This window comes from Patella vulgata, chromosome 2, assembly GCF_932274485.2.
Source record: "Patella vulgata chromosome 2, xgPatVulg1.2, whole genome shotgun sequence".
Lineage (NCBI taxonomy): Eukaryota > Metazoa > Mollusca > Gastropoda > Patellidae > Patella > Patella vulgata.
In genome coordinates, this window is record NC_065880.2 from 66,607,033 (window position 1) to 66,634,373 (window position 27,341).

Genomic DNA, 27,341 nt, shown 5'->3' on the forward strand with positions numbered 1-27,341 from the left:
GCCGCTCTCGTGAGTTTAGGAAATAAATATTTGCTAGCTCTAAATACGCAGAACTATTTGAGACCGCAAAATAACCGAAACAAAATTTGTATTTGTAGTCTTTATTTTCCAGACACTTTTCGGAAACTTAGTGTAATTATTTTTAGAGTATTTCATTTAATTATTTTGTATTTTCATAACAAACATCATACGGCACAATATATTTATTTATCTGCGAGACAAAAAAATAAAGTTAGTGTTAAATTATTAGATATATAGAGGTATTTATCCATCGCTCTCCGTATTACATGTCATTATATTTTCTTCTACTTTATCCGACATTGTTCTTTTTTCATAACAAATATACTGCACAATATATTTATTTATCTATGGGACTAACATTAAGGTGTTAAATTATTAGATTTATAGATATCTCTCTCTCTCTCCTCAAAACATTGCAATTGTCGGGGAATACCCTGGCTATAAAAAATCGATCAAAGGAGGTCATGTTTGTGTCACGTGACTTACCTCTCTCGGTACCTAGCAACGCAAGCGAAGTCGGAGTAGAATTGATTGCATACAAAAGACAATGTTGTCTTTAATCGCTGACTATTTATTACAAATATCGAAACCTAATTAAATTTTCAACTATCCACTACCCGCGTCTTTTTCCGTGATTTTTATTTCAGAAAGTGTTGTACGTGCAACCTTCGACTTCACGCGTGCAGCGTGGTTTGAGCGTGTAGGCTGCTCATCATTGGCTCCTGATATTTTAAGTTTCTTAGTCAACATATTTATTTTTACTCTGTGAATGTTTGTGTGTCGTTTTATAGTAATTTGTATCTTATGTTACGGTCTTGATTGTGGAATATGTTTCTAATTTCAAGATATACGTATGTAACTTTTGTCATATCTACTTAAAACAACTTTATAGTGCCCAATCAAGCATGAATGTGTCTATTTTTATACATGGTCATGTTAACCAAGAGTTCACCTGAACGCAACTCTACGAGTGTCAAATTACTTAGATGGACACAGATCACCAAATATTCCTACGCCGTCACCCACGAAACAAGGGCCAAAGCTGTTTTTAGTCATCCTCTCCCTTTTCCTTTTTCCCCCTTTTGCATGGCGATTTTTGTTGACTTTTTGGTGTAGAATCGAGGAAAAGGGTTTGAAAATACATTTTCTGCCAGGTTTTGGTAAATATTCATAATTTTGATGCGGAAGGATACAATAGTTGAGGGGTTGGTTAGGTTGAAATGTAGGGCCTGAAATTGCATGTTTACTTGTCTCTACTTCAAGCTTGTGTATCTCAAGTTTTTCATGAAGAACCTCATACGTGCTTTTGGGCAAGTGGTTGCCACACGTTGCTCCATCTGTGGTAGAAAGCGTTCTACCCAACGAAAATTTGGGAAAAGGTTAGAGCCGGTCTAAGATACGAGAATTAACATTGGAGTCAATGGGGAAATCTTTAGTGATCTGTGTCCAGATACACTAGTAGAGAACTAATCCATGTGTCTAATAATATAGCCACGTCTTATAATATCCGAATATACAAAGAAGTTAAATTTGTTTCAAAGTATATTTTAAAGCATAAACCAACCAGAAGGAAGGAATCTTCTAAGAGAAATCTAGCCAATAGCCTACCTCATTCAGATCAGCCCTACTCATGTAAGTGAAATTTGTAATTAAATGTCTAATTAAAGAGGCCAAACGAAAGATCTACATTAGACAGATTTAGCACTTGAATGATGAATCTTTAAGGTTCATGGATCACAATCCCTTACTCTCTTTTTTTATATCCGGCAACTATTGCAAACGTGAAATTACAATTTTTAAATACATTCGCGAAAGTAAAAACGTACAAGCCGATTTCCCAAAACGATGATCCTTATAAGAAGAATAAAATTGACAGAGCATTAACTGTAACAAATTCGGAACAGCTACCCTTAGAGGTTAACGATATCGATGGGCAAACCATCGACATTGATGATGGAAAGTCAGGATTGCCATTAAAATTGTAACCTGGGGACATATTTATCGTAGATTTTCAAAGCCACAACGCGTGGAAATACGATGTCATTAACATGCAGTTTATCCGGAACATAGCGTCGTCGAGCGCTGAATATCGAAAGGGTTCATTCTCCCTCGACCCCAATCCTTTGCACAAAATTTATTAAAGAAAATTGGTTAAAAACTGTAGACTATATTCTTGATGACCCCAATGCTTTGCACAAAATTTGAAAAAAGAGCCTTTCCTTTTAAAATATTATAATTGTTATTCGTTGTGCCTATTCTGGATCCAGAACTTTTTGATACCGTACATCACCTGTGTGGAATAAGCTTTTTCAGAATCTGTCAGATAAGGTGATTCTGTTTTTTAATCTACGCCTTCTATTATAATCTTTATTCGTTGTGCCTATTCTGGATCCAGAACTTTCTTGATACCGCACATCACCTGTGTGGAATAAGGCGTTCGTTCGTTCTTGGTGTTTAACGCCTGCTTCCACATAAGTGATATCGCAGACAAGACATAGGAGAGCCGAAGCTGATTCCTGTTTTTTAGAATATGATTTTGCAATCTTTCCATTTGGCCGTAGGCCATGGATTTGGTTTAGTGGGAAGTTCTTCCCTTTATTTAATCCAAAACATATCGTTTGGTAGATGATCTCGTCTGCTTCTGGATTGGTAGATGTCATCGTTTGGGGTTAGTGTTTAGGTGCCAGGCCCGTCTTATCGTGGCCTCCCCTTACTCAACTGTCCCACTCTCTGGGTTTAGTATCAGTTTTATTTGCGGAATAGTGTTTAGGTGCCAAGTTCGTCTGACCGTAACTCCCCCTTACTCCACTATCCTGCTAGTTTGGTAGATGTCATCTTTGTAGGGTTTGTGTTTAGGTGCCAGGCCCGTCTTATCGTGACCTCCCCTTACTCCACTATCCCACTCTGTAGGTTTGGTGTCTGTTTTTGGTGGAATAGTGTTTAGATGCCGAGTCCGTCTGATCGTGACTCCCCCTTACTCCACTATCCTGCCAGTTTGGTATAAATCCCCTATGTAGTTTAGTGTTTAGATGCTGGGCCCGTCTAACCGTGACCCCCTCTTACTTCACTATTCTACTTAGTCCAACTGTGTCCATTAGGGCGTGAATTTGTTCGAAGATTTGCAGTTTCAGATCTGGTCTCGGGAAGAGTAGGTTCTTCGTGTTGAATGGTATGTTGTTGGTCTCCATTGTTCTCACTAGTTCCCTTCTCTCCTCCTCGTATACCTCGCAGTCTACCAGGACATGGTTGGCGGTACATTCTTCTCCGCACTCACAGATGATGACTTGGTGTTTGTAGTCTCGCAGCCGCTCTTTCACCCGTAGCTTCGATATAAGTCTACAAATATCTCTTCTAGGGTGATTGAGTGTTGTCTTTGTGTGGATCTTGTCATCCAGTCGGAATCTGTATGTGTCAAGTTCAACGAGATTTAATTCCCAGATTGAATTGACGTGTCTTTTGACCATACTGTAGATTTCCGTGGTGCTGTAGTCTATGGTGCGGAGTGGTGCTGTGTCCTTGAGACTTTCATTGGCGAGTCGATCTGCCTCCTCGTTTCCTCTAATGTTGACATGTGATGGAATCCACACGAGTTCTACCTTGCTTCCCTTCTCTAAAACCCTTTGGTACAGCTGCCTGATTTCCAAAATGACTTCTGGTCTTGAGTCCGAGTTGTCATTTTGGATTGAAATCAGACTGCTTAGAGAGTCGCTTGGAATGACGAACTTACTAGTCTTTTGATGGGAAATCCATGATATAGCGTCACGAATGGCCACAAGCTCTGCAGTGTACACCGAACAGTTATTGGGCAGTTTCCTGCTTATTCCCTGTTCCCCGTTTGGCAGGTATATTCCAAACGAGCTGGTGCCCCTTTCAGGATTGCGAGAGCCATCCGTGTACACATGGTCCCAGTCATCAGACGGCCAGTTGTCTTCCAGGTGTTCTAGAGAGAAAGCACGTGCAGCAGTGGGGTTGTTTTTCTTGTCGGTTTTCTGTAGTAGATCTAGATTAACCGGCGGTATAGGGAGCGTCCAAGGGGCGATCACTGGGGGGTCGTGTTCATTTATCACGAGCTCCCCCAGTCGCAGTTCCTTGATTGTTTCCCTGATACCCTGGCCGAAGCTTTTCTTTCTAGGATCTCTCACATATCTTGTATTTTTTAGACTGACAAAGGTTGGGGATCTTTCGCCCAGTTGCGAGATCTTAGCCCAGTACCTTGTTGCTAGTTCTTTTCTTCTTAGGGATAGGGGCAACTCCCCGACTTCCTGCAGTAGTGCCTCTCTCCCAGTCCCTTGCCCTACGCCAGTCGCAATACACAGAGCTTTATATTGGATGGTGTCAAGCTTCCTTAAGAGTAATGGCGCGCAGTTCATGAAGGCCAGAGAGCCGTAGTCTAATACAGATCGTATTAGAGCACGATACACCATCATTAATAGTGTGACTCTGTTGGCACCCCAAGTGCTGCCCGTTATTTTCCTCATTAAGTTTAGGATTTTGGTGCATCTATCTACAGTCTCGTCGATGTGCGGTTTCCAGGTCAGCCTTCGGTCAAAGATTACGCCAAGGAACTTGGTTTGGTCTTTAAACTCGATGGTTTTCCCGTTCATACACAGAGTCATTCTGCTTATCCCTCTATCCCTGCTTACAAGCATGCCGCATGTTTTCTTCTCCGAGACTTTGAATCCCCAATCGTTTGCCCATGCCACGAATTTGTCTAAGGCCTTCTGCATTTTCTTTTGTAGTTCACAGAAGTTCCTCCCTTTCCTCCATATGGTACTGTCATCAGCAAATTTAGCTAACTCAGTTTTGGCGTCGAGGTAGGACGATTTCTGTATGTCGTTGATCATGATATTGAAGAGAGTGGGACTGATAACCGATCCCTGAGGCGTGCCATTTTCTAAAGTTTGCTCGGAACTTAGGAATCTGCCAACATTCACCTGTATCTTTCTATCGCTCAGAAAGCTTTTGATCCACCGAAACATTATGCCCGTTATACCAATACGTCCTAACTTGAAGAGCAGCCCGTCTAGCCAGACTAAATCGAAAGCCTTAGTTAAATCTACGAACACGACACATAACAGGTTCCCAGAGAGGAGTGTCTGCGACATGACTTGCTGTAGTCTCACCAAGTGGTCCGTTGTTGAACGCCCTTTCCCGAACCCGCTTTGATTTTCGTCGATCAGTCGGTTGCTCTCCAGATAGAACTGTAGTCGTATGTTAACCATTGTTTCCAAGGTTTTGCACAGTGTGGATGTCAAACTTACTGGTCGATAGGACTCTGCCTTTGTTCTCTCTTTACCTGGTTTTGGGAGAGGGATGACGTTGGCTTTCCGCCATTCTTTAGGTACCTCTCCTGCCAGCCAGGATGTGTTGAAGAAGTTTAGTAGTATCCTTTTGGCATTTCTAGGCAGATGTTTGAGCATCGAGTACTTTACTTTGTCCTCACCAGCCGCACTATCCTTCTTGAGGGAAAGAGCCTTATTTAACTCCTCCTACAGAGAAGGGTAGATTGATTGGTTTAGCCCCTTCATTAGGTTCAATTTCTAATGAAGGGTGCTGTGAGTAAAAGATTTCCTTTCTCTTCAGAAACTCTGGTGATTGGTTTTCGTCCCTGCTTGCGTCAGCGAAAGCTTTTGCAAGTAGATCTGCCTTTTCATTGCCGTTGGTAACGTACTCATCTCCATTCTTTAGGTTTGGTATGTTGAATGATCTGCGCTTCCCGTTCATGGCGTTCAGCTTCTTCCAGACGGCACCTGTTTGCGTGTTTTGATTCAACGCATTACAGAATGTCATCCAGTGTCCGCTTTGTACCTTCCGGATGGTGTCTCTTGCGGCGTATTTCAACTTCAGGTAGTTTTGGTGATTGACTTCATTGTAGTGGCGTTTCCGTAGGCGTAGTGCCTTCTTTCTTTCGTTAACCGCCTTCTGACATTCTGGTGACCACCGAGGTTTTCTAATCCTTGATTGCCCTCCAGAAGTCTTGGGAATGGAGTCGTCTGCGGCACCTATAATAGCACTCGTGATGTTGGCTGCGTACACGTCGATGTTGGCATCGATGATGTCTTCTTCTTTCCACCCAAGGCAGCCTACACGGAAGTTAGCCCAATCAGCCTCTTTCATTCCTCGGTGACCCCCACAGGACATGTTTTGCGTTGAAATCCCCGCAAAACACAAATTCGCCCTGCGGAAGCTGGTCGAGAAGTGACTGGAAGTCAACTGGTTTTCTCGTGACTTCTGGGGGTACATAGACATTCACTATTGTCAATTTTGTATTATTGCTCAATGTGATGGCTATGTCCATTGCTTCTAGAGGGTTCTCTACGTCCAGCGAAACAGAAATATAATTTAAGTTATCACTGACGTAGATGGCAAGACCACCGCCACGTGTCGTGCTGCCCGGTCTGTCCCTTCTCTGACAAGTGTATCCGGGCAAGTAGATGTCGTTCTTGGTTGGTAGTAGCTTGGTTTCTTGGAGGCATATTACATCTTTGGGGTTGCGGGTGATGTATTTTCTGAGCTCAGCACATCTGGGGGCCAGTCCATTAACGTTTAGTTGTAGAACTTTTACCTGGCATATCGCCAGTGCTGTAGTGACGAACATGAGATATCCTTCTACGGAGTGCGAGGTTTGCCGTTTGATCACCTTTTGTGGTTTCTTCTTCTCTTGATCTTTTTTTTACCGTGTTGATTGAATTAATCATGACACACAGGACATCGGGGTTGACCATGTGTGTCCTTATTTTGCCGAGTAGGTTTGTCATCTTGGTAGTTTGGTCCTCATTGGACACGGCCACCGTGAGGGACTCGATCATGAAGTTCATGAAGCCACTTTCCGTTTTAAATTTAGGAATGAAGTGTGATTCATGAACATTCGTTTTCGGTTCCTCTTCCTTCTTGGATTTGGTCTTATTCTTTGGTGTTGGTTTGTCTTTTTGGTTGGGTGTCGTGGTGGGATTTTTCGGCGTTGTTTGGGATGTCGATGGAATCGGCCCCCGAATTGGTTTTGCAACCGGAGCCCTATTCCTGACATCTTTTGTCTTCCCTTCCTTCTTTTTCAGCATCAATGAGGCTTCATTGAAACTTACTTTCTCTTTTACCTGGATCTTTAGAGTTTCCTTGGTGTTCTGGATTTTCGGGCATTCAGGAGAGTTCGCTGCGTGACCGCCTTTACAGTTCGAACATTTTTTTTGAATGCCCGCCCTGCAGTCGGTCGCCGCATGACTCCCCCCCACACTGGGCGCACACAATCTTTCCTTCTGACAGTTGGCGCACTGCCTTACCCTCTGTACATAGGGGTGAGTACGTCGGTTGAGGTAGACGATTTTAAGTGCCTCGGGCGATGTACCTTTCTTGAAAGTTAGGGCGACGCTTCCCTGGTCCTTCCCCTCGGCCACTTTAAACCGATATACCTCGGTTGCTTGGTACCCCCTCTCTATTAGATCCTCCAGAATTTCGTCCCCGGTATATTCGGCCGGTATCCCATGAACAACCACCTTGTCTATTGACAAGGTGGACGGTTCGGACACCGTCACGGTCATACCGAGAAGTAGGTTCTGGGCTAGCGCTAGGTCCATGTCAGACCTACTTTTTAGGGCAAGTCTAATATGTCCCGGCACTGTGATCTTTATGTCGGGTATGTTGATAATACCCCACTTACTCTTCAATTCCTTGCCCACGGCCGTAAGTTTGGCTCCTTGGAAGGACTTACCTTCCAGTGGCCTCACAAGTACGACGTGGGTCTGTTCTTCTCTCCTTTTTGTCGCAGGAAAGAACTTTGGTGCAGGGCTGCTTTTAAAAGCGTCAGCCATTGACATGGGTGAGCTAGCCTCTGTCGCCATAGTTCTTATGCTGCCGAAAAGTAAAATCGAAAACAAAAGGAGGGACTGAACAGTGTTGATTAAGGTTGTATGCTGTTGTTAATTAATGGCGTAAGCTGATATAACTGTTGTTAACCCTTTCCACAAAGAGCCGCTAGTCAATCAGTGTTATTAATACTAATTAACTATGGGTTCCTATTGCTTGTATGAGTTTACTTAACAGTTATGAGGCTTGGTAACTATAATAATAATTTAGATTGTTAGTGTTGTTTTAAGCTGGTATAACTGTCGTTAACCCTTTCCACAAAAAAGCTGCTAGTCAATCAGTGTTATTAATACTAATTAACTATGGGTTCCTATTGCTTGTATGAGTTTAATTAACAGTTATCAGGTTTGGTATTTATAAAAGAGATTTAGCTTGTTGGTGTTGTTTTAAGAGGTTTGTGACGAGTTCAATCAGTTGATTGGCTTGTACACTAAGCTTCTTGGTTATTAGATGATAGAAAGAAGAGTAGAATAGTTAAATAAATGAAGAGTCTGATCAGGAAAATAATGGAAATAAGGAAAGGATGAGAAAGAAAAATAAATAAAAATAAATATATAAATGGAGTTAAGAAGTTGGTATATAGGGAGAATGAAAAAACAAATAACAAAAAGTAAAAAAGGGTGAGGGGAAGGTAACTAAATAAAGTAGATTAAAATTGTAGAAAATAAAATAGAAGGAGGAATTAAGGAAATAAGCTTATATCTGATATAAAAAAAGGAAAAATAGTATCCTAACAATGAATCAAAGAGAAAAGAAGCAAAAAAAAATGGAAGAATAAAATAAGGTAGATAGAAAAGAAAAAAATGAGAACAGCTTATACCTTGTGAAGGTATAAAAATAAAGACAACCTTAAAATTACTTATGGACTGGAGGATCTTTGCAGAATCTAGTAGTCCTGGGTTTGAGGAGTCTTTTGGAGTCTGGCTAGGCTACTTTATCTATGATAAACTCAGCAATAGCTTTGGAGCTCTGGTGCACTAGGTGTTATCAGTACGAGTACTTATATACCTAAGGAGGGAATAAGGCGATTCTGTTTCGGTTTTTAATCTACAGTGAAATGGACGGAATAGTTGCGCAATTCAAACAGCATAATTGCCTTTATTAATCGAATAGCGTGGCATGTGCACACCAAAGATTTAAGCTAACGTAGCTTTAAAATATCACACTAGGCAAGGTATGATTACTCTTTCAGAATATCTAAGGTATGATTACTCTTTCAGAATATCTAATATACATGTATTATGTAACATGTCAACACAACACGGCATTAAACTATGGTGGCTGTTAGCGGCCATTCTAAATTCTCGACTTGTCGGGTTGTGAAGGCGACAAGTTGACAAAATTAACCCGACAACGCAACAAAATAACCCAACAATCGTCGCCTTCATTTTGTCGACTTGTCGCGTCAATTTTGTCGACTTGTCGCCTTCGACTCATTCACAACCCGACAAGACGACAAAATACAATTATTTCGCTTTGTCGTGCCGCGACTTGTCGCCTCGGAAATGAGTCAGTGCGCATGAGCAAGCATTCTTCGGTTAAGCCTGTTTGCTATCAAGATGGGCATACGCCACTCGCAACTGGGCGAAAGATCCCCACCTTTGTCAGTCTACAAAATACAATATATGTGAGAGATCCTAGAAAGAAAAGCTTCGACCAGGGTATCAGGGAAACAATCAAGGAACTGCGACTGGGGGAGCTCGTGATAAATGAACACGACCCCCCCCCCCCCCCAGTGATCGCCCCTTGGACGCTCTCTATACCCACGGTTAATCTAGATCTACAGAAAACCGACAAGAAAAACAACCCCACCGCTGCACGTGCTTTCTCTCTAGAACACCTGGAAGACAACTGGCCGTCTGATGACTGGGACCATGTGTACACGGATGGCTCACGCAATCCTGAAAGGGGCACCAGTTTGTTTGGAATATACCTGCCAAACGGGGAACAGGGAATAAGCAGGAAACTGCCCAATAACTGTTCGGTGTACACTGCAGAGCTTGTGGCCATTCGTGACGCTATATCATGGATTTCCCATCAAAAGACTAGTAAGTTCGTCATTCCAAGCGACTCTCTGAACAGTCTGATTTCAATCCAAAATGACAACTCGGACTCAAGACCAGAAGTCATTTTGGAAATCAGGCAGCTGTACCAGAGGGTTTTAGAGAAGGGAAGCAAAGTAGAACTCGTGTGGATTCCATCACATGTCAACATTAGAGGAAACGAGGAGGCAGATCGACTCGCCAATGAAGGTCTCAAGGACACAGCACCACTCCGCACCATAGACTACAGCACCACGGAAATCTACAGTATGGTCAAAAGACACGTCAATTCAATCTGGGAATTAAATCTCGTTGAACTTGACACATACAGATTCCGGCTGGATGGCAAGATCTACACAAAGACAACACTCAATCACCCTAGAAGAGATATTTGTAGACTTATATCGAAGCTAAGGGTGAAAGAGCGGCTGCGAGACTACAAACACCAAGTCATCATCTGTGAGTGCGGAGAAGAATGTACCGCCAACCATGTCCTGGTAGACTGCGAGGTATACGAGGAGGAGAGAAGGGAACTAGTGAGAACAATGGAGACCAACAACATACCATTCAACACTAAGAACCTACTCTTCCCGAGACCAGATCTGAAACTGCAAATCTTCGAACAAATCCACGCCCTAATGGACACAGTTGGACTAAGTAGAATAGTGAAGTAAGAGGGGGTCACGGTTAGACGGGCCCGGCATCTAAACACTAAACTACATAGGGTATTTATACCAAACTGGCAGGATAGTGGAGTAAGGGGGAGTCACGATCAGACGGACTCGGCATCTAAATACTATTCCACCAAAAACAGACACCAAACCTAGAGAGTGGAATAGTGGAGTAAGGGGAGGTCACGATAAGACGGGCCTGGCACCTAAACACAAACCCCACAAAGATGACATCTACCAAACTAGCAGGATAGTGGAGTAAGGGGGAGTTACGGTTAGACGAACTTGGCACCTAAACACTATTTCGCAAATAAAACTGATACCAAACCCAGATAGTAAGGGGAGGCCACGATAAGACGGGTCTGGCACCTAAACACTAACCCCAAACGATGACATCTACCAATCCAGAAGCAGACGAGATCATCTACCAAACGATATGTTTTATATTAAATAAAGGGAAGAATTTCCCACTAAACTAAACCAAATCCATGGCCTAAGGCCAAATGGAAAGATTGCAAAATCATATTCTAAAAAACAGGAATCAGTTTCGGCTCTCCTATGTCTTGTCTGCGATATCACTTATGTGGAAGCAGACGTTAAACACCAAGAACGAACGAACGGCATACGCCATACAATGAGCTATGAGGCGACGTGTCGCCTTGGAAGCAAATCCATGCGTTTGCGCGATAGTGGCAAAGGCAAGTGTAAACAAGAAGCTCGTGTTCTTAACTAAAGATTAGTGTTTGATCGATATGAATTATACTTCCTTGTCGAATCTGATGAAGAATACTAACGGATGCCAAGTAGGTGCTTTACCATGTCATATCTTAGGGTTTTAATTTACGGATCACGGATTCCCTGACAATATATATTTTAAGGGGGCGGGAGGGGGGATGGGCTTTCTCTCTCCGGCTCCGAGAACATTTTCAAAATTCGACTGTAGGAAACGCTATTTCCTGCACTCTGGGCAGCAACTGATTAGAATTCTTGAAGGATCCTGGATCCTTATCAAATTTGGTCAACATCCAGGGACATTTGCACGCTTTCCGTGGCTATCTTTTTTATACGCCCACATTTTCATGTGGACGTATATTGTCGTCGCCCCTGTCCGATCGTCCGTCCGCCCGTCTACAATTGTTTGTGAACACTCTAGAGGTCACAATTTTTATCCGATTTCAACGAAACATGATATAGAGGTTTATCACCCTATGATCTCGGTTCCTTTTGATATTGGCATGTATCGGACTGTAACTTCATGGATTGTGGCCCTTGGTTGTACGAACAATCACGTTTTTAGCTTGTGAACAATTTTTATCCAATTTGGTTTAAACTTGAAATATATGTTTATAACCCAAAGATCTCAGTTCTGATGAAGAATACTAACGGATGCCAAGTAGGTGCTTTACCATGTCATATCTTAGGGTTTTAATTTACGCGTATATCGGACCATAACTTCCTGAATTATGGCCCCTGATTGTACGAAAAATCGCGTTTTTAGCTTGTGGACCCTATAGAGGCCATAATTTTTATCCGATTTAAAAAACCGTTTTAGTATATCACCGGTACACCCCAAAGATGGCTGAGTTTGAATTTCGTAAAAATCGGACCAAAACTGACTGACAAAATGGCCGCCCATCGTTCTCAAATAGCGTAAAAATATGGTTTATCAAGGTTGTGGACCCTATAGAGGTAACCATTTTTATCCGATTTTGTTGAAACTTGAAACCCAAAGATCTCAATTTCTTTCGATATTCGCGCATATCGGACCGTAACTTCCTGAATTATGGCCCCTGATTGTACGAAAAATCGCGTTTTTAGCTTGTGGACCCTATAGAGGTCATAATTTTTATCCGATTTAAAAAAAAACCGTTTTAGTATATCACTGTTACACCCTAAGGATGGCTGAGTTCGAATTTCGTGAAAATCGGACCAAAACTGACTGACAATATGGTCGCCAACCGTTCTCATATAGCGTAAAAATATGGTATATCAAGGTTGTGGACCCTATAGAGGTCACAATTTTTATCCGATTTTGATGGAACTTGAAATGTAAGTTTATAACCCAATTATCTCGGTTCCTTTTGATATTCGTGCATATCGAATCGTAACTTCCTGAATTATGGCCAATGATTGTACGAAAAATCGCGTTTTTAGATTGTGTACCCTATAGCGGTCATAATTCTTATCCGATTAAAAAAAAACGTTTGAATATATAACGTTATAACCTAAGAATGGTTGAGTTCGAATTTTGTAAAAATCGAACCAAAACTGATAGACAAAATGGCCACGCCTCGTTGTCAAATAGCGTAAAAATATGGTATATCAATGTTGTGGACCCTGCAGAGGTCACAATTTTAATTCGATTTTGAGGAAACTTGAAATGCATGTTTATAACCCAAGGATCTTGGTTCTTGGTTGCTTTCGATATATTCTTGCATATCAGATTGTAACTTCCTGAATTATGGCCCCTGATTGTACGAAAAATGGCGTTTTTAGCTTGGGGTCGCTCTAGGGGTCACAATTATTATCCGATTTAAAACACCGTTTGAATATATCACCGTTACACCGTAAGGAAGGTTGAGTTCGAATTTCGTGAAAATTGGACCAAAACTGCCAGACAAAATGGCCGCCCCTTGTACGCAAATAGTGTAAACATCTGGTATACTAAGGTTGTTGACCCTCTGGAGGTCACAATTTTGTGCCGATTTTGATGAAACTTGAAATGCATGTTTATAACCCAAAGATCTTGGTTGCTGTCGATATTCGCGCATATCGGATCGCAACTTCCTGAATTATGGCCCCTGATTGTACGAAAAATCGTGATTTTAGCTTGTGGTACGTCTAGACGTCACAATTATTAACCGATTTAAAAAAAAACGTTCGAATATATCACCGTTACACCATTATGATGGCTGAGTTCGAATTTCATGGAAATCGGACCAAAACTGCCGGACAAAATGGCCGCCTCTTGCACGTAAATAGTGTAAATATATGGTATATCAAGGTTGTGGATCCTCTTCTAGAGGCCACAATTTTGATCCGATTTTGATGAAACTTGAAATACATATTTATAACCCAAAGATCTTGGTTCCTTTCGATATTCGTGCATATTGGATCGTAACTTCCTGAATTATGGCCCTCGATTGTACGAAAAGTTGCGTTTTTAGGATGTGAACCCTCTAGATGTCACAATTTTTATCCGATTTAAAAAAAAGTTTGAATATATTACTGTTACACCCTTATGATGGCTGAGTCCGAATTTCTTACAAATCGGACCAAAACTGCCGGACAAAATGGCTTCCCCTCGTGCGCAAATATTGTAAATATATGGTATATCAAGGTTTTGGACCCTAGAGAGACACACAATTTTGATCCGATTTTGAAGAAACTTGCAATACATGTTTATAACCCAAAGATCTTGGTCCCTATCAATATTCATGCATTTCGGGTCTTAACTTCCTGAATTATGGCCCTTGATTGTACGAAAAATCACTTCTTTTTTTAGCTTGTTCTCTGTCCATTTCTTGAAAAATGTGGGCGTATCTTGCATGGCAACCGCTTGTTTAAAATGGACGTGAAGCACGAAGAGCTGGGACCATATGAGGTTGTGTCTCATCACTGTTCTTAGTGGGCATATCTTGAATGGAAACCACTTTTTGTAAGTGGATTAGTTGAAAACCTATGTTTTTGGGGTAATATGTAGGCTACTATGTGGCCGCATTTCCATGATTTGCGTGGCTATCTTTAGTTTATGTTTTTGTTACTATGTTTTCTTTAAAGGTGAAGAAGGGCGCTACTATAAAATGTATGGACAGATTATTGCATACATTATAATCGTACATAAAGGACCAGCACCAGCTCCCCCCCCCCCAATTGATGTATGATTTGAAAGCCTATGGCAGTGATGGCTTCCAGCTAGATCAGTTATTTACGACAGTGTTATGTTCTGAAGAAGGATCCAACAAAAACAAAATGGAACTTAAAACCCACACCAATTGGAGGGATTTCCGTCAATACTTGAAAGGTAAAGTTAAAACCTGTAACAAATTCAACATGTAAAATGAAATCTAATAATATATACTAATTTTGTTCGTGCAAATGTAAAATTTGTATATTACATTTGTTTGTGGAGACCCTAGACGTCCCAATTTTTTGTGTCCCAAAGATTTAGGATGGGGTTCAATTTTGGCACATATCCGAAAGTAACTTCCTGTATTATTGCCCCTGATTGTACGAAAATCACCTACATAGCTTGCGGATTTTCTACAAGTCACAATGTTTATACGATTTTGATCAAAGTTCACATATATGTTTATTACACAACAATCGCATTGAGAAAGTGAAAGGATTGGCCCTATGGATTTTTCCTTTTTTTCTGCCCAGCTCTTGCAAAATGTGAGCGTTTCTTGCATAGCAACCGCTTTTTTCTTTAGGAATAGAGGATGTCATAAAGATATTATTGGTTTATATTACTGCCTTCGAAGAAATTCCACCCCTAGGATTTGAGCCAAATTTGACGTTACAATTCCACCACCCTGAAGGGGGGAAGATGCTCTGCCATTCGCCAACACATGTAGGAACACTCTAACTATTCCAGTGACAGAAGACATTGATATCCTTAAAGACCGAATGATGACAGCAATAGAATTTGGCACTTTCTTTACAAGTGCATAAACAATTTTTCTTTTAAAGTGGCGGATTGTATCGTTGTTTATTTGTAATGGCTTACTGTGAGTCTTGTATTATATATAATTTTAAGGGGAGTGGATTGTTTGCTGTAATACATTTCTGTTCGCCTTGCATTCTTCCTTTGTTTATTGTGTTGTAAATTAGGATTATTACCTTGAGTATAATTGATGATTTTTAAGGAGATGATTATTGCCTGTTTATTGTATTACATTGCTGTTAAGACTTGTTGAAAACTTGAGTAGAGGTAGAGGAAGTAGAACAACTAGCAGTGGCCGAGAAGGTTGAAAGATTATCTGTATATTAAGAGTGGTTGAAAGATTCTCTTGTAAGTTCATATAATACCAACAGCGGTCAAGGAGGTTGAAGGATTCTGTGATAAATTACTACCCACGGTGGTCGTTGTACATGTATCTTTGCCGGGGTGTACTACATAGCTATGTAAATATATTCTTTGTGGCGTAGTTTTAAATTCTTCAAAGTACTTTTCGAGAGTAAATGTATCCCCACTACTAAGGGTATCGCCGATGGCATTGCCACTAAATGTTGCTAAGTAATGCTAAGTAAAATTTACATTGGTCAGCTTCCGGGTCTTTTAGCGTAGCTTTCCCACCTGGGAAAAAAGTACCCTTTATTAGTTCTTTTTCTACATCCACTGACAGGCTTCCCCCGCCTTTCGAAAAAGGAACCTGCTGGAAACCTAATGAATTTATATCGTATTAAGAGTTGTGTTTCCAACCAACGTATAGCTTTCTTGTATGGTTTTTTTTCTTTTTGATAGGAGCAGCTTTAGAATTTGGCTTTCTTTTCATTGAAGCCTGTATCTATCGGTGAGGATGAAATAATACCTTATATTAAAGAAGATAATATATATTAAAATCATGCTGGTCCACATCAGCAACTTCCTTCGTCTTGGAGCAGCAACAAAGCCAATCACGAATAAACATTTTTATGATCCATAATATTGTGATTTACAATTGATGGTCATTCTTGTATTATGAAAAGAAGATGAAAATGATCGAAAGTAATCACACTTTCAATAAAAATGTAAACATGTAGTGACCTTGGAGGTTAAAAGGTGAAATTTACCGTTTTTGCACTAGAAAGATTTAAAGCAATAAAATGTCAACGTAAAATATAAAAACTAAAGCGAAACCTGTTCTAATTAATAATAGGAACATTTAAAATTTATCTTTAGGGGGTCTTAGCACCGAACTTTTACTTTGGAACGTCGAAAATGATCTTGCATAACGGAACCAACACACTTTGAAACCTGTTTCAAAAATACGTAAAAACTGTCAAATCGAAATCTCTCCGATTTATTTTCACAACGACTGTTATACATAAAGATACTAGTTATCTGAAAAACCATTGAATAGTTTCAGTGTTGGACTCCAGTCTGCAGGCCGCGTGGATTTCCGAGAATCCCAGTCTAGTAAAACCGACGTTAATCTATGACGGGAAAACACGTATGTGACGACGAGATTAAAAGTTTGCAAATTTTTTATGAGTTTTTATGAATTTCGCCGGAACATGGACGCAGATAAAACCGACGAATGCATTGTACATAGTAGTTCACAGGATATATATATATATATGTCGTATTGGTAAATGTTAGCGGGGAAAATTTTGGAAGGCTTTGTACGGCGGCCTGCTGGCTGGAATCCGGCCATGAAACTATTCAATTGTTTTTTTTTCAGACAACTAGTATCATTATGTATAGCATTCGTTGTAAAATTCGGAAAGATTTTGATTTAACCGTTTTTACGTATTTTTGAAACAGGTTTCGAAGCGTTTTGGTTCTGTTATGCAAGATTATTTTCGTCGTGTATTTTGTACACGGTGAACAGTCCATATGCTGATTACACTATTTTGCCTTATTACACTATTTGCCTATACCGTTTTTTTTTTGGTTTTTTTAGGACTTCGAATTTTGTCTAATGGTTTGGATTGTTCGTACTTGGTTTTATTTTATTCCAAAGTAAAAGTTCGATGCTAAGACCACCTAAAGTTAAATTTTAAATGTTCCTATTATTAATTAGAACGGGTTTCGCTTTAGTTTTTATTTTTATATTTTACGCTGACATTTATTACTTTAAATCTTCCTAGTGCTAAAATGGAAAATGTGACCTTTTGACCTCTTGGGTCACAAAGAACAAAGGTGAATTTAGCAAGTTTACATTTTTATTGAAAGTGTGATTACTTTCAATCATTTTCAGCTTATTTTCATGATACAAGAATGACCCGAATATTTCGAAAACGCCCCAACGGCGGAATGATAACCACTCGGCATCGTATTCTACGTAAAATTTACTCTAGAAAAGTTGGGTCTGGTTTTGTGCCCATTTGATGGACCCCCCCGCCCGCAATGAGCCTCCGGATCGGGTGATAAATAAGCTAATAGCGGATAATAACTATACAGTCCTTGTTAGTTGCTAATAGTAGATAAGAAAGGCTGTCCTTGTTAGTTGTTACTGTAGCGGCTAACAACTCCATCCAGGGGCGCAGAGGCAGCCCTTGACGCTGCTACGAGCAATTAAAAGGGGTTGCTCGATAGTCAGCCTGGAACGTCCCGAATTGACAGAATTGCAATCAAGTGATATGGACATCAGTCCTGTCACAGTTCTGCCAGTCCCGACAGGTGAGGTGGTGTGAGTAGAATCGTGACGTATTTTAAGTAACAAATATGTTTCAGCTGTCATGATTGGTTGAGATATTTTTTATGCACTCGGCACATCGGTGTACTCCGAAATTGTCTTATTCACTCGATTGATACTATTTTGGGAATGGAGAGAATTTAATTCCGGAACGTTCAATCGAGTATCCCCAATACGACTAACAACTTTCTACTACTAGCGGGGGGTTGGGTGGCTGAATGGTTAGCACGTGCGCGCTGTACCATAAAGTCTGTCATTGAGTCAACTGGCGTGGTTTCGAATCACCGGTTGTACGTGGCAAGGAGTAGGGTCGCCTGTCCAACCTCGTGGGTTTTCTCCGGGTCCTCCGGTTTCCTCCCACTGCTAAAGACCCCTACGCGCAAGCGAATTATTGAAATAAAATTAAACCATGTGTTAGTCCCGAAATGACCTAGTTTGTGTCGAGTGGACGTTAAACCCCATCTCTCTCTCTCTCTCTCTCTCTCTCCCTACTACTACTAGCAGGCTAATAATAGGCGGATCGGGTGTCACTACAGTCACTACCATCGTGCGATTTTTCTAATTGTTTTCTTGCTCGATTCACATTGTATGGTGACTTATTGTATGTCAGATTAATTTCGACTCACCACTAGCTTGAATTTGGAGAAATGTTTTTTGACAAATTTGTATTTGGAAATTTGTTGTTCGAGATTTGTTTCTCGTTGTTTCTGATGAAATGTAAATAAGAATTAAGGGCTTTAAATTAAGAACTAAGAATTAAGAACACTGAATAAAGAGATGTTTGGTTTTCCATGCCTTGGAGTCTACTGGAAACCTTTAAAAAGTAAATTTTACATCATTAAAACCCACAAGGTTGGGCAGGCGACCCATCCTTGTCACGTACAATGACAGTTGATTTAAAGGCAGACCGTATGATCTTAATCGCACACCCCTACTGGTACTTGAAATGGGGTATCCACGAGAAAAAAAAAATATCGGATCTTCTCCACACAACTGAGGGCAATAGTGACAGCATAATAAGCCCATACAACGATAGGTAAAACCGTGTGTGCTTAAACACCAAATTTAATCATGGGTATTCTAAACATCAAATCAACGTACCATTTAAATTTACGCGACAACGCTGCCGCAGCCTGGCCTTGTCCCCAATTTTTTATTGAAAGTGTGATTACTTTCAATCATTTTCAGCTTATTTTCATGATACAAGAATGACCCGAATATTTCGAAAACGCCCCAACGGCGGAATGATAACCACTCGGCATCGTATTCTACGTAAAATTTACTCTAGAAAAGTTGGGTCTGGTTTTGTGCCCATTTGATGGACCCCCCCGCCCGCAATGAGCCTCCGGATCGGGTGATAAATAAGCTAATAGCGGATAATAACTATACAGTCCTTGTTAGTTGCTAATAGTAGATAAGAAAGGCTGTCCTTGTTAGTTGTTACTGTAGCGGCTAACAACTCCATCCAGGGGCGCAGAGGCAGCCCTTGACGCTGCTACGAGCAATTAAAAGGGGTTGCTCGATAGTCAGCCTGGAACGTCCCGAATTGACAGAATTGCAATCAAGTGATATGGACATCAGTCCTGTCACAGTTCTGCCAGTCCCGACAGGTGAGGTGGTGTGAGTAGAATCGTGACGTATTTTAAGTAACAAATATGTTTCAGCTGTCATGATTGGTTGAGATATTTTTTATGCACTCGGCACATCGGTGTACTCCGAAATTGTCTTATTCACTCGATTGATACTATTTTGGGAATGGAGAGAATTTAATTCCGGAACGTTCAATCGAGTATCCCCAATACGACTAACAACTTTCTACTACTAGCGGGGGGTTGGGTGGCTGAATGGTTAGCACGTGCGCGCTGTACCATAAAGTCTGTCATTGAGTCAACTGGCGTGGTTTCGAATCACCGGTTGTACGTGGCAAGGAGTAGGGTCGCCTGTCCAACCTCGTGGGTTTTCTCCGGGTCCTCCGGTTTCCTCCCACTGCTAAAGACCCCTACGCGCAAGCGAATTATTGAAATAAAATTAAACCATGTGTTAGTCCCGAAATGACCTAGTTTGTGTCGAGTGGACGTTAAACCCCATCTCTCTCTCTCTCTCTCTCTCTCTCTCCCTACTACTACTAGCAGGCTAATAATAGGCGGATCGGGTGTCACTACAGTCACTACCATCGTGCGATTTTTCTAATTGTTTTCTTGCTCGATTCACATTGTATGGTGACTTATTGTATGTCAGATTAATTTCGACTCACCACTAGCTTGAATTTGGAGAAATGTTTTTTGACAAATTTGTATTTGGAAATTTGTTGTTCGAGATTTGTTTCTCGTTGTTTCTGATGAAATGTAAATAAGAATTAAGGGCTTTAAATTAAGAACTAAGAATTAAGAACACTGAATAAAGAGATGTTTGGTTTTCCATGCCTTGGAGTCTACTGGAAACCTTTAAAAAGTAAATTTTACATCATTAAAACCCACAAGGTTGGGCAGGCGACCCATCCTTGTCACGTACAATGACAGTTGATTTAAAGGCAGACCGTATGATCTTAATCGCACACCCCTACTGGTACTTGAAATGGGGTATCCACGAGAAAAAAAAAATATCGGATCTTCTCCACACAACTGAGGGCAATAGTGACAGCATAATAAGCCCATACAACGATAGGTAAAACCGTGTGTGCTTAAACACCAAATTTAATCATGGGTATTCTAAACATCAAATCAACGTACCATTTAAATTTACGCGACAACGCTGCCGCAGCCTGGCCTTGTCCCCAATTGTGACAAGGCCAAGTGAACAAAATTCTTCATCTGTTAGAAGAAGTACTTCTTTAGGACCAACCTGTATTTAATAAATAAAATACCAGTTATATAATAATAAGAGAAAAGCGCCAAGTGGATCCAGTCTACACGAAAAATTTACAACAGTGGTTTACACTCTGTGGAGGAATTTTTAAGTTCAAATTTTGACATTAGCCTGGTATCCTTATACAATATAAATATACCAAAAGTAGTTGTAACAAGTGATCGAAAAGAACAGATGGACAAAAAGGTTTTAACGTCTACGCGCTAAAGCGTTTTAGTTACCATGGTGTATTGTTTGTATAGACGATAGATATATATGATTAATGCCCTAGGCGATGTATGGGGATATATAGACTGAATTATGAGGAAGCTTGCTACAAACGTGTCATTGGGAGATCAGCTTAGATCACATTCCTAAGGGCAGACCTTATTTACCTGTTTATGGATATTTGGAGGCACAAGTTTATGCCAATTCCCATATCCACATTTGAGCTTATTTACTATTCAGAACTGAACCTATAATTGTTACATTAATTTTCTGCTGCAATTTATGTTGATTATTTGTTAACCAAAGAATATAGTAATCTTAACAATCAACAAGATTCCTGTCTTCATTTAATCAACAACGAGAATTCAAGAAAATACACAAAACCCGACAAAACCTCTTCAGTATCATACACACACAACCACCAGTCCCAGTTTTTTTTTAGAATAAGATGATGTTTGAAACATGTTGTCTGTTACCATTTTAATTAATACAGCGAATACCTCAGAAAACTAATAAACCCAACAATGTCTCCTGGTCTAAAACCAAGAGAATGTAATATAATGAATTAGATGTAAGAAAGTGAAAAAATTCCCATTAACTAAGAAACTAATAAAATAGGATTAGAAAGAATGAACCATTATATTTATAATTAGCGAATACGAATAATGTTAAATTAATTATATTGTAATTATTAGCCCATGTCTCTAAAGGCCCCAATCTCATGTGAAAATCAATAAAATGCATTTAATACCACCTGTGTACTTTCTTTAATCTCCCTTAACCTAAAAAAAACACGAATTATGTGTCTTTTCTATAAGAGTAATTATTACTGAAGAAAGGTCAGGACTATGTAAAACCAATAAATCTTAACCCAAAAAGCATTTCCTACAATTGAAAGTAGAATTTTTATGCACAAAATGATAGCGATGTTATCCTTGTCATTTTACCATATCGTCATCATATTACCCCTAGTTACAACTTTCATCGAAATAACACTGGTAAACTGTTCGTAATTATTATTTTGGTTTGGTAATGAAAGGTTCCAGGGTTCGTCCGTCCCCCCCCCCCCAAAAAAAAAGTTATGACAAATCCACGCCCTTGGTTATCATTACTATTATCAACATTTTATTTCGGCCGACATCGATGATCATACCAGAAGGGCAGTGGTTATAAAGATGATGATAAAGATGATGGCAAATGGTAGGACCAATAAGCTGTGAACTATTATGATAACAATATTGTATGTAATAAACACAAAGAGATAGTCAGGTACAAACAATACATTATAGCAGCCTTGAGGAAACCAAACATATTAAGTAAAGTTTTTATACGCCCACATTTTCACGTGGACGTATATTGTAGTCGCCCCTGTCCGCCCGGACGTCCATAATTTATCCGATTTCAACGAAACTTGAAATATAGGTTTATTTCCTATAGATCTCAGTTCCTCTCGATATTGGCATGTATCGGACCGTAACTTCATGGATTATGGCCCCTGATTGTACGAAATAGAACCACCATCGCCAACATGCCAACTTTTTACTCCAAGAAGAGCACTCTATATAGAGCCAGGAATAAGAAATTTCCCAAATTACCTAAACATCGACGTGACATTGTTGTGCCCGACCTTTTTCAACAGACAGATAGCGGAGAACAGTTTTTATTCATCAATGATGGTGACGATGAGAAAATTTTAGGATTTACCACAAGACAGAATCTTGAATCTTTGTGTGACTCGAATGTACTTTTTGGCGATGGAACATTTTATATATGCCCACGAATTTTTTATCAACTATACGCCATCCACGCACTGATCCAAGATCGTCCTGTTCCATTGGTAATTTTCTTTTTACCTGACAAGAGAGAGTCGACATACCGGAGAGCTTTTGGTCTCTTGAAGCAAGTGGCAAGTGAAAACGGATTCAACCTTCAACCTTCCATTTTTCAGGTAAGAATATTTTTAATCAATGCACAATACACCGATTAATATCATATTCTACATCGTAATCTACATGTATAACCATAACATAGTAGTATGACCTAAATGTGTTTCTTATTTTTTAGATGGACTTTGAGTTGGCCGCAAAGAATGCTAGTGAGACAGTTTTTCCCGGAGTAGAATGGAAAGGGTGTTATTTTCACTATGGTCAATGTATTTGGAGAAAAGTCCAACAACTGGGTCTGCAAACGTCATACCGAGAAGAAGAAACACGCAAATTCGTTAGACGGTGTATCGGGATACCATTACTGCCCTTGACTGATGTAAGTATTCATTATATTTAGTCAATAGTTAATATAAATATATAGTTAATATAGATATATTGTAAATATAGCTATATTGTAAATATAGATATATTGTAAATATAGATAATTTATATGTATCTTTCTTTTATTTGCAAATTGATGACGCATGGATCCAAATAATGATATGAAGAAGGTGGATTGAATTTGTTAGAATTTTTGGACTATGTTGGACATTTTATGCGTGCCAAAAGTTAAAATTATTTGTAATGTTATGTGTTAAAGATTGTTATAAATTTTTGTAAAAAATAAATGAATTAGTTTTATCCCCCAGCTTGGGTCTATTGTTCTTGGCCAGTCGACCCCTTAACACCGACCAAAATTTTTCCCCTAAAACTCGGTGAGTCGGCGTTATGGGAATAAACCATATCAAGATTGTAGACCCTCTAGATGCCACAATTTATTTTCCGATTTTGATGCAACCTTAAATTTATGCTTATATAACAAGGAATCTTTGTTGCTTTCGATATTCGTGCATATCGGATCTTAACTTCCTGAATTGACCCCTGATTGTACGAATAATCGCGTTATTATCTGATTTACAAAAACCGTTCGAATATGTCACCATACACCGTATTGTTGGTTGAGTTCGAATTTCATGAAAATCGGACCAAAACTGCCAGACAAAATGCCCCCACCCCACCCGTACGCAAATAGTGTAAACATCTGGTATATCAAGGTTGTGGACCCTCAAGAGGTCACAATTTTGATACAATTTTGATGAAGTTTGAAATGCATATTTATAACCCAAAGATCTTAAATGTTTTCGATATTCGCGCATATCAGATCTTATCTCTTTGAATTATGTTCCCTGATTGTACGAAAAATCGCGTTTTTAGCTTGTGGTCCCTCTAGAGGTCACAATTATTATCTGATTCACAAAAACGTTCGAATATATCAACGTTACACCTTAATGTTGGTTGAGTTCGAATTTCGTGAAAATCGGACGAAAACTGTCAGACAAAATGGCCGGCCCTTAATGTTTTTGACCCTTGAAATGCATGTTTATAACCCACAGATCTTGGTTGCTGTCGATATTCGAACAAATCTGATCGTACCTTCCTGAATTATGGCCCTTGATGTTACGAAAAATCGCTTTTTGTTTAGTTCTCTATCCATCTCTTGCAAAATGTGGGCGTATCCTGTCTGGCAGCCGCTGGTTAAATTTGATAGCGGAGTCAACAACACTTTTGTTCGAATGTGATTTATTAATATGATCTGTGACATTAACCACAGAAACGATATACTAAACGTGACTGTGGGTAGATAATTAAATTTATCACGTTCTTAGAATTGCACGCAGGACTTGAAAGATTACCCACACTGGAAATATTGCCAGTGTCTAACTAACAAACATCTAGATCAATAAGCCTTCGACAAATAAATGAGAGAGCGAGAACTAAGCGCCAAAGGAATTATTTTCGACACAGTTTTCGGACTACTTGATAATATGAATTGTATCTTTTATGGACAATCAACAACAAAAAATAGATATAGGAAAAATCAAAATAAAAAGTGACAAACATTAAAACACGCGTGGATCATCTTGACTGAAAGTATGACAAGAAGATGTAATTTATGGTTTGAAAACGAGGTAAAACCAGATAAAACATGTTCAGTTTATTTTTACGTTTTTAAATATAGACAAGGTCACTTTGACACTAAAAGTGTAAACTTAATCAGGTAAACAAAATCGGCAACAAACTACATACGGGTTCTTTTAATTTAATTAAACAAGGATTATTTGCCACAGGAAATGATTTCATTAAAATATCAACTCCCCAGACAAAGAGAAATCAGAAAAGCACTACATAATCTTCACAATGCCCGCTTCCCCCTCCACTTTTACTTAGAGAACAGCAGACGTTAATTGAATTAAAATTGGCCAGAGATATTATAATACATCAAAAATGGAAATCGTGTGATTTTACTAGAGCTTCACAAAGATGGTGGAGATTTCGGATAGTACTTGCGTGCCTTTCGATAAATTAGAATTAAAACATATTAAAGAACCTTTGAGCGACAAGTTTCTAGGGAATAATGGAACCAATTATTTTATTAGCATTCACTGAACAAGATCAGATAGAGACAATATGTGTCACTAGAACTTCACAGACGTCATTAAATATTCTATTAAACGAAACCGACTGAGACCGTGTTAACTAAGGTTGGTTGCCTCTACTGATTTTGGTGTGGTCGTACATTTCCGCCACCATATCACTGTTCGTCTGCTGTTCACAATATAGCCTACACATTTCTCTTTTATCTATCTCATTGAAATGAAGAACCAGCGGCTGCCAGGCAGGATACGCCCACATTTTCGAGAGATGGATAGAGAACAAGCTAACAAGAAAGTGATTTTTCCTACAATCAAGGGCCATAATTCAGGAAATTACAATTCGATATGCGCAAATATCGAAAGGAACTGAGATCTTTGTGTTATAAACTTACATTTCAAGTTTCAACAAAATCGGATAAAAATTGTGACCTCTATAGGGTCCACAACCTTGATATACCATATTTTTACGCTATTTGAGAACGAACGGCAGCCATTTTGTCTGTCAATTTTGGGCCGATTTTCACGAAATTCGAACTCAGTCGTCCTTAGGGTGTAACGGTGATATAATAATACGTTTTTTTAAATCGGATAAAAATTATGACCTCTATAGGGTCCACAAGCTAAAAACGCGATTTTTCATACAATCAGGGGCTATAATTCAGGAAGTTACGGTCCGATATGCGTGAATATCGAAAGGATCCGAGATCTTTGGGTTATAAACTTATATCACCGTTACACCCTAAGGAATGTTGAGTTCGAATTTCAGGAAGTTACGGTCCGATATGCGTGAATATCGAAAGGATCCGAGATCTTTGGGTTATAAACTTACATTTCACGTTTCACCAAAATCGGATAAAAATTGTGACCTCTATAGGGTCCACAACCTTGATATACCATATTCTTACGCTATTTGAGAACGAACGGCGGCCATTTTGTCTGCCAATTTTGGGCCGATTTTCACGAAATTCGAACTCAGTCGTCCTTAGGGTGTAACGGTGATATAATAATACGGTTTTTTTTTAAATCGGATAAAAATTTTAACCTCTTTAGGGTCCACAAGCTAAAAACGCGATTTTTCGTATAATCAGGGGCCATAATTCAGAAAGTTACGTCCGATATGCGCAAATATCGAAAGGAACCGAGATCTTTAGGTTATAAACTTACATTTCAAGTTTCAACAAAATCGGATAAAAATTGTGACCTCTATTGGGTCCACAACCTTGATATACCATATTTTTTACGCTATTTGAGAACGAAGGGCGGCCATTTTGTCTGTCAGTTTTGGGCTGAATTTCAAGAAATTCGAACTCAGCCGTCCTTAGGGTGTAACGGTGATATAATAATACGATTTTTTAAATCGGATAAAAATTATAACCTCTTTAGGGTCCACAAGCTAAAAACGCGATTTTTCGTACAGTCAGGGGTCATAATTCAGGAAGTTACGGTCCGATATGCGCGAAGATTGAACGGAACCGAGATCTTTGGGTTATAAACTTACATTTCAAGTTTTAAAAAAATCGGATAAAAATTGTGACCTCTATAGGGTCCACAACCTTGATATACCATATTTTTACGCTATTTGAGAACGAACGGCGGCCATTTTGCTGTCAATTTTGGGCCGATTTCCACGAAATTCGAACTCAACATTCCTTAGGGTGTAACGGTGATATAATAATACGGTTTTTTAAATCTGATAAAAATTATGACCTCGATAGGGTCCACAATCGTACAATCAGGGGCCATAATTCAGGAAGTTACGATTTTTTAAATCGGATAAAAATTATAACCTCTTTAGGGTCCACAAGCTAAAAACGCGATTTTTCGTACAGTCAGGGGTCATAATTCAGGAAGTTACGGTCCGATATGCGTGAAGATTGAAAGGAACCGAGATCTTTGGGTTATAAACTTATATTTCAAGTTTTAAAAAAATCGGATAAAAATTGTGACCTCTATAGGGTCCACAAGCTAAAAA

General features: G+C 39.6%; 1 long non-coding RNA gene across 1 annotated transcript; it reads left to right on the forward strand.

The window, feature by feature from the left end:
* Positions 1 to 1,268: 1,268 nt before the first annotated feature.
* Positions 1,269 to 15,285, forward strand: LOC126811321 (uncharacterized). Its single transcript, XR_007675562.2, has 3 exons — positions 1,269 to 1,653; positions 14,375 to 14,618; positions 15,028 to 15,285. It is a non-coding gene; the product is annotated as an uncharacterized LOC126811321 (long non-coding RNA).
* The last annotated feature ends 12,056 nt before the right edge of the window (positions 15,286 to 27,341 follow it).